At 49.2% G+C, this 8,418-nt stretch overlaps 1 protein-coding gene across 1 annotated transcript in view; it reads right to left on the bottom strand.

Annotated features, from left to right (window-relative positions):
- PDZD2 (PDZ domain containing 2) overlaps positions 1-6,673 on the bottom strand; it is a 438,467-nt gene extending 431,794 nt beyond the window's left edge. The window contains exon 1 of the mRNA XM_011952551.1: positions 6,586-6,673. The gene's annotated coding sequence lies outside the window, so the exon portion shown is untranslated. The remainder of the gene's footprint in view (positions 1-6,585) is intronic.
- Between the last annotated feature and the right edge of the window lie 1,745 nt (positions 6,674-8,418).

Raw genomic sequence — 8,418 nt, 5'->3', positions numbered from 1 at the left:
TAAATAAGCTAGAGATGGGGTTTTGCCATGTTGCCCAGGCTAATCTCGAACTCCTGGGCTCAAGTGATCCGCCTGCTTTGGCCTCCCAAAGTGCTGGGATTAGAGGCATGAGCCACCGTGCCTGGCCTCAACCTCCTTTCTAATCTGGCACTTCTGAGCTCCCCAGACTATGCCCCTCACTCGTAACCTCGATTTTAGCCATAATGAACCACAGGTGCTTTCCTGTACAGTCCATGCTGCTTCATGCCTCTACCTTCAACATTCAGCTCAAAAATTCCTTCCTTCCTCTGGGAAGCCATTCCTTAGCCCACTCCTCGCCCACCACCTTCTTGAGATTGTTCTGATTTAGATGCTTCTCTTTTTTCCTGCCCCAGTACTCTCCACCATTGCACTTACCACAGTGAACAGGATGGGCTGGGTACGTGTCTTTCTTCCCTACCAGAATATAAAATCAATGAAGACAGGGTCTTCACAAATACTCGACTTCCTATCCCTAATGGCAGCTCAGGGCTTGGAGCATATTACAAATATTGATTGAATGAATGAATGAAAACCAGCAGCCTTGTCCACACACAATACCAAACCCCAAAGCAGGTTCATGGTCAGGGTCAAATCTTCTCCACTGTTGAAGAACAGGAAATACTCCAGGCAAAGACACATCCTCTGCCTGCCATTCCAGCCCTGCCACAAACCACAGCAGGGAAGACGGATGGGGTCACAAACCAGGTGGCTTTGAAGGCAGATGACCTCAGGCTGCCGCCCAAATCTACAGGTACTTCCTTGTGTAACCTTGGGGCCACCTACTTAATTCCTGGGCCTTGGCGTCCTCATTTATAAGGAAAATAATAACACGCATTACAATATTGTCATGAGGAGTAAATGGAATGATGTATATAAAACATTTAGCACTTTGCAGACACTCAGTGCTGGTTCCACCCAGCCTTCTTTTTTCCAATATTGCCAGAACAGAGGCAGAGCCTAATAAAATTTGCATTCAAAATGCACTCAGGCAGATCCTGCTGGGTGAGATTCAGTCTAAGAAATAAGGAAGGGGGCCGGGCGCGGTGGCTCAAGCCTGTAATCCCAGCACTTTGGGAGGCCGAGACGGGCGGATCACGAGGTCAGGAGATCGAGACCATCCTGGCTAACACGGTGAAACCCCGTCTCTACTAAAAAATACAAAAACTAGCCGGGTGTGGTGGCCGGTGCCTGTAGTCCCAGCTACTCGGGAGGCTGAGGCAGGAGAATGGCGTGAACCCAGGAGGCGGAGCTTGCAGTGAGCTGAGATCCGGCCACTGTACTCCAGCCTGGGTGACAGCAAGACTCCGTCTCAAAAAAAAAAAAAAAAAAAAGAAATAAGGAAGGGGCCGGGCACGGTGGTTCACGCCTGTAATCCCAGCACTTTGGGGGGCTGAGGCAGGCGGATCATGAGGTCAAGATATCAAGACCATCCTGGCCAACATGGTGAAACCCCATCACCACTAAAAAATACACACAAAAAAATTAGTTGGGCACGGTGGCACGCACCGGTAGTCCCAGCTATTTGGGAGGCCAAGGCAGGAGAATCGTTTGAACCTGGGAGGGCGGAGGTTGCAGTGAGCCAAGATCGCGCCACTGCACTCCAGCCTGGCGAAGGAGCAAGACTCCATCTCAAAAAAATAAAAATAAAAATAAAAAAGTAATAATAATAAAGAAATAAGGAAGGAGGCAGAGGCTTGCTTTCTGGACTGTAGCCCGGAGGCACTCAGTCACTGCCAGGGCATCCCAACCAGACCCAAAGGTCTTGTGGCTTCTTGGCTTGGAGGGAGGTTGTATTATCGTGCACAGTAATCTCAGAGGCCTCCTGGTACCCATGGAGCAGCTGGAGGGGCTTCGTGCCAATGTCCTCTGCCCATGCCCTGCTGGTTCAGGCCCAGAGGAACAGATTGGGCAGTGGGCTCCTCCTCACTTTGGAGATCACCATTTTCTGCAAAGAGATACAGAAGAAACTCTGAAAGAGAACATGAGGACATGTCAACAGTAAGTGGTTATCTCCAGAGGCAAGATTCCAGGTGATTTTTAAACCTTCTTTGTGTTCTTTCCGATTTTCTTTTTCTTTTTCTTTTTTATTTGGAGACAAAGTCTCACTCTGTCGCCCAGGCTAGAGTGCAATGGCGTGATCTCAGCTCACCGCAACCTCTGCCTCCTGGGTTCAAGCGATTCTCCCGTCTCAGCCTTCTGAGTAGCTGGGACTACAGATGCCCGCCACCACGCCTGACTAATTGTTGTATTTTTAGTAGAGACGGGATTTCACCATGTTGGCCAGGCTGGTCTCAAACTCCTGACCTCAGGTGATCCACCCACCTCGGCCTCCCAAAGTCCTAGGATTACAGGTGGGAGCCACCACATCCAGCCATGTTCTTTCCTATTTTCTAAACTTTCTACAGTGAATGCTTCTATGGTCTGAAAACAGGTACGAGGCCCATGTTATACTTAATAAAGGACCAGTTTCTCTGGCCTTTCTCAGGCTGAGAGCAGGCTGGCCCCCAGGTGAGTTATGCCCCTATGAGCACAATTAAATTGTAACATTCCATCCTGTTCTGAAATCTCTGGCAGTAGAAACTCAGAACTCTGTGGCCTGGGATTCAAGGAGGATGCAATGACACTGGAACCTTCAGATGAACAAGCAGAACCACTAAAGCCTTTGACAGGTGAACTGAACGATGGCTGTCTCCCCGACACAGGATGGAGGCTCATTCAGGTACCTAAAGCTGTCCCTATTGGTCAGTGCTTATAGGGAAGAAGAGCCTAGAGTTGGAAATTGTAATGAGGAGAAAGGGGTTGAGGCTAAGAGACAGTCTGTGTGGCCACTGTGTGGCCAAAGGACAGGTTTCCAGGGAAATGTATCCTTTTTGAGAGACAGCAAGGGAGAGAACCATTGCAACTTGCCAAAGCCCCTGAAGTCTCTTGTGCAGGGTATTTTCAGCTCAATTAAGTAGAGGTGGCAAGACACGAAGGCTTACACCTGTAATTCCAACACTTTGGGAGGCCAAGGCTGTGGATCACTTGAGGCCTTGAGTTTGAGATCAGCCTGGCAACAGAGTAAGAACACTACCCCCATCTCTACAAAACCAACCAACCAACCATCCAACCAACCAACCAACCAACCACCCAACCATTAGCTGAATGTGGTGGTGTGTGCCTGTAGTCCCAGCTGAAGAGGCTGACGCAGGAGAACTGCTTGAGCCAGGAGTCTGAGGCTGCAGTAAGCTATGATTGTGCCACTTCCCTACAGCCTGGGGGACAGAGTGAGACCCTGTCTCTCAAAACAAAAAAAGGTGCGGAAGAACTCCTCCCATAGTAAAAGCCCCTTTCCTGCACCCAGACTTTGTTGTTTCATTCATTCGCTCACTCATTCCTTCATCAGTCACTGATTGAACCCCTCTAGGTGCAGATGTTACATCCCATCCACGTGCTGTATGATTAACTGGGACCTTTCTCCCACTATTCCCATCACCACCAATACACAAGAGGAAATCTTAAGGAGTAATAGTGGTGGGGCATTTGTTTTGCTCTGTGGGTGTACAAGCTGAGGGGGGCACTGGAATGCTGGAAGTCTTAAAGAGGCTATGGAAATAGAGAAGGGTTAAAAAAAGACAAGACAGCCAGCAAGAGAGGAGAACTCTGGGGAAGAGAATCAAAAGATGCCTAAGGTAGAATTTTGAGGGCGTTATGCACCTCTGTCTCCCTCACGATGTCTTCAGAAAAGCAGACACCCTTCCCCAAAGGTTTCTGAAGTTGAACTGGGTAGGAACCATGGAAGTGCTACATTCTGTTCTCAAGATAGAAGGCAGGTGAGAGCAAAGGCTGACCAAGGAGGCCCAATCAGATCTTTATTACCCCCAAATAAAAAGAAGCTGCCCTGCCTGGGGGTTCATGGTGCAGCAGAAGGACGCCCTGCAAATAAACCAGTCCCTAAGGTGGTGTGCACCAAGAAGGGAGCTGAAAGGGCCTTGGGCACAAAATTTCAGGAGCATCAGAAAACTCAGTCTTCAGGACAACTCATATTTTAATGCAGCTTTTGACAAAATCCTAGTACAAAAATGCCTGATGAACAAACTGTCAGTACTTTCAATAAAAACTGGATTTGAGAACAGGACTGGGATTACACTGAAGTAAGTGAAACTGAGTTGCACAAGTGTGAGGTCAGATTCTGTCTTGATTTCAAACGTAAATATTCAGCTCAACGTAGATTTTCTGGCATTAATTTTTAATTTTTGAAATGTGGCATCAAAATATCATTGACTTAGAAGACTGAGGTTTTGGGAGCCCCTGAAATCTAGATCTCCTCAGCAGCCCTGAGCCGGGGGCACCCAGGAATGAGCGGACCAAAATGTTTCTCTAAAGACAGCATGATGGGCTGCTCTGCCTATGGAGTAGCCGTTCTTTATTCCTTTACTTTCTTTTTTATTTGGAGATGGCGTCTTGCTCTGTCACCCAGGCTGGAGTGCAGTGGCGCGATCTCGGCTCACTCCAACCTCTGCCTCCCAGGTTCAAGCAATTCTCCTGCCTCAGCCTCCCAAGTAGCTGAGATTATAGGCACACACCACCACACCTGGCTAATTTTTGTATTTTTAGAAGAGACAGGGTGTCACCATATTGGTCAGGCTGGTCTCGAAGTCCTAACCTCAGGTGATCCACCCGCCTTGGCCTCACAAAGTGCTGGGATTACAGGCATGAGCCACTGCGCCCAGTCTATTCCTTTGCTTAATAAACTTAATTTCACTTAAAAAACAAAAACAAACAAACAAAAAACAGTATGTAACATATGCAAAAAAAAAAGGTATTTATTGTAAAGGCAACCTAGGCCAAGGCCCAGCCTATACAGAGGCTGGAAGGACAGAGTGTGTTTGGGGAAGGAGGCAGTCGCAGTGCATACCTGGAGTGCCCCAGTCCCATTTCCTCTCCAAGGCCTCCTTCCTCACAGGTACTGAGGCTTCAGCATCTCCTATACACCAGGTAGTGTGGATTCAAAAACAAGAGAAAACGCAGAGATACAATCACTACCCACAAAGAACTCATGTCAAGCCAAGATACCCCATGGCTGAAGACGGCCAACCCTGTGGTTGTTTCCAGCTTTTAGCATTCTACAAGCATTGTTTTTTTGTTTTGTTGTTTGTTTTTTATTGAGATGGAGTCTCACTCTGTTGCCCAGGCTAGAGTGCAGTGATGCAATCTTGGCTCACTGCAACCTCCACCTCCCGGGTTCAAATGGTTCTCCCAACTCAGCCTCCCAAGTAGCTAGGATTACAGGCACTGGCCATCACGCCCGGCTAATTTTTGTATTTTTAGTAGAGAGACAAGGTTTCACCACGTTGGCCAGGTTGGTCTTGGAACTCCTGGCCTCAAGTGATCCACCTGCCACGGCCTCCTGAAGTGCTGGGATTACAGGCATAAACCACCGCGCCCAGCCTACAAGCAGTGTTTTGTTCTTGATATTCTAAATGCTAACAGCATGACAGAAGCATTTTATTTAGGAGTGGCCTACGTTCTATCATTTTCTTTAAAAACAATATTCAATTCCGGGCAGTTATGACACAGTTAATGATGATCCATTTCAAAAAGGGCTTTGACAGAAGAAATCCCTTTTGCTCCTCCTCAGCCTGGGAAGCAGGAAGGAGTTAGTTCTCTCATGTCTCATTTTCCAGGTGAGGAATCTGAAATTCAGCATTGAAGCAACTTCCTCAAACTTTTCTGACCACAAGGGCAGAACTGGGACTAAAATCCAAGTCTCCCAGCTCCCGAATAGAGACTGATGGTCTCTTCATTGACTACATATGGGGAATATGCGGGCAAACTAGAGAGCAATTTCCCCCCAGTTCCATCTAAACTTTGCTAACAAAGCAACTCCTGCCTTCAAGCTGATCTCTGGAAGCCACGAGTGCACGCTTTGGGCTTGACTCTGAGCTCCCTGCTGGGGATGACAGGAGACTGTATAGTCGCAAAGCTTAATCACTGAAGGAGACAAAAAAAGTGCTTTTCGGCCGGGCATGGTAGCTCATGCCTATAATCCCAGCACTTTGGGAGGCCAAGGAGGGCGTATCATGAGGTCAGGAGTAAGAGACCAGCCTGGCCAATATGGTGACACCCCATCTTTACTAAAAATACAGAAGTTATCCGGGTGTGATGGTGTGCACCTGTAGTCCCAGCTACTCAGGAGGCTGAGACAGAAGAATCGCTTAAATCCGGGAGGTGGAGGTTGCAGTGAGCCGAGATGGCACTACTGCACTCCAGCCTGGGCGACAGAGTGAGACTCCGTCTCCAAAAACAACAAAAAGGCAATTTCCCACTGTCCTCCCGCCCCCACCCCCAGACTGTCCTCTTTTCCCTGTCTTCCCACCCCCACACCCAGACTCTTCACCACTCTGAGCTCCCAGCTTGCAGAGGCCCCAGAAACCTCACATCCAATCATGAGCAGTGCAGCAGGCCCCTGCCAGGCTGCCAGGCCGTACTTCCAATCAGGGACTTCACTTTGCCCACCAAGGTCCTTGCCAGATCCAAACACTGCCTCTTTCCAGCCTGAAGTTAGAAAAGAAGCCGCTTAACCTAAGCCAAGCAGCAGCCATAACAACAGCATCATTCACGGCTCAGCAGGAATGCTGGCCCTCATGGTGGTCTGGGAAAGATGCCGATTCCCTTGACCTGGACAGAGGCAGCGGGTCCTCCCGGAGGCCTGGACAGCAGCCGGCAGCCAGTTGGATGCGATCACCGGATCATGAGCTGCATCACAGCTCCTCTCAGGTGCTGGCAACGGGCCCTGGCCAGTCCTGCATGTTTAAGGCCTGTTGGAAATATCATCATGCTTGAGCCCTCACACGTGGTCCATGTCCCTCAGCTGGTCTAGGAATGGCACAATGCCTCTGTGTCCTGGCTGCTGTGAGCTGGCCCAAGGGCCTGACAATCCTGGAGATGGAAGGTCGTGAGGATCTCACACCTAGGGAAGCAGGGGACTGTCCAGAAGGCAAGGGAAGGGTTGGAAACTGAGTCAGGCCAGAGCCTAGGTTCCCCTGAGGTGCCATTGCTGCCCACGCCCCACATCCCCGCTAGACTCGCCTGCACTTTTTACTGCTTTGTGTTGGGATTGGCACTGGTCATCATCATCATCATTGTGGGTAGCATTCACTGTGTGTAGTGGGCTGGACAGTGGCCCCCCAAAAAGATATATTCACATCCTAATTCCCAGAACCTGTCAATGTTACATTATTTGGAAAAAGTTTTTGCAAATGTGCTTCAGAATCTTGAAAGGAGGTGCTTATCCTGGATTATCCAGGCGGGCCCTAAATGCAATGAATGACACGGATTCTTAGGAGACAGGCAGAGGGAGGATACATGGAGATACAAAGAAGAGAAGACACAGAGAAGAGGAGGGGCAACGTGGTCGCAGAGGCAGACACTAGAGTGACCTGGCCACAGCTAAAGAACAGGTACAGCCACCAGAGCTGGAAGATGCAAAGACAGTCTCAGAGACAGCGTGTCTCTGCCAAAGCTTTTATTTTGGACTTTGGGCCTCCAGAACCGGGAAATGGAGGTCTGTTGGTTGAAGTCACCCAGTTTATGGAAATTTGTTATTGCAGCTCTGGGACGCAAACGCCCAGGACACCATCCTGACCATCATCCTCGTCATCCACCATGGCCCTTCCTAAGCACATCCTGAGAATGTACAGCACATTCCAGGCACCAGACACTTGGCAAGGCTGTCCAACAACTCCACAAGTTGTTTTCTTTTTTTTTTTTTTTGAGACGGAGTCTGGCTCTGTCTCCCAGGCTGGAGTGCAGTGGCCGGATCTCAGCTCACTGCAAGCTCCGCCTCCCGGGTTTATGCCATTCTCCTGCCTCAGCCTCCGAAGTAGCTGGGACTACAGGCGCCCGCCACCTCACCTGGCTAGCTTTTTGTATTTTTAGTAGAGACGGGGTTTCACCGTGTTAGCTAGGATGGTCTCGATCTCCTGACCTCGTGATCCGCCTGTCTCAGCCTCCCAAAGTGCTGGGATTACAGGCTTGAGCCACCGCGCCTGGCCCACAAGTTGTTTTCATTTAACAGAGGAGCAAACCGAAGTTTAGTGAGGAACTGGCCATGGTGGTTTGGACCCAGAAGAAATGCAACCCTCTATGGACTGCTGTCTCCAAGTAGAAGACCAAAAAGCACTTTGACAGTATCTCCCTTATTTGCAACCACCTTAGGGATTTGCACATAGGAGGTGATCTTGCTTTTGATCCCAAATGATCTTTTTACCAGACTTGGCTCTGAGGCTTGGCTCTTTCTAAAAGTCAGGGAATGAGTAACTGTGGGGACAAGACACGCCGTTTCAAATGACCCAAGTAGTGGTTCTGATGAGTTTGCCAGTACCTAAATAGCTCACATGGGCCTATGGGAATTTC

Source organism: Colobus angolensis, unplaced genomic scaffold, assembly GCF_000951035.1.
Source record: "Colobus angolensis palliatus isolate OR3802 unplaced genomic scaffold, Cang.pa_1.0 Scaffold341, whole genome shotgun sequence".
Classification (NCBI taxonomy): Eukaryota; Metazoa; Chordata; class Mammalia; order Primates; family Cercopithecidae; genus Colobus; species Colobus angolensis.
Note: the sequence above shows the minus strand (reverse complement) of the source record. Positions and strands in the feature narration are given on the sequence as shown.